This window comes from Buceros rhinoceros, unplaced genomic scaffold, assembly GCF_000710305.1.
Source record: "Buceros rhinoceros silvestris isolate BGI_N320 unplaced genomic scaffold, ASM71030v1 scaffold34540, whole genome shotgun sequence".
Taxonomy (NCBI): domain Eukaryota; kingdom Metazoa; phylum Chordata; class Aves; order Bucerotiformes; family Bucerotidae; genus Buceros; species Buceros rhinoceros.
Window position 1 is genome coordinate 1 of NW_010390725.1, and position 281 is coordinate 281.

Consider the following 281-nt stretch of genomic DNA (forward strand, 5'->3'; position numbering starts at 1 on the left):
GTGGTGCGGGGAGGAAATGGTGCATCATCCTGCAGCGTGGAGAGGCAAAACAACAAAACCCCTTTCGCTGTGAAATTGTCGCTGATGCCGTTCGGTAGCGCCGGGCTTGCTACAACCATTTTCTTCGTTAGGGCGAGGTGGGGTTTGAAAGGTAAAATATTATTCCTGTGGAATTGGCCAAGCTGCCTGCGAAGAGGAATTGTTTTTTCTGACAGGAGTTCTTAGAGGGGAGATAAATACTGAAAGTACGGTTATTTGTTGTCATTTTTCTGTAATTCAGC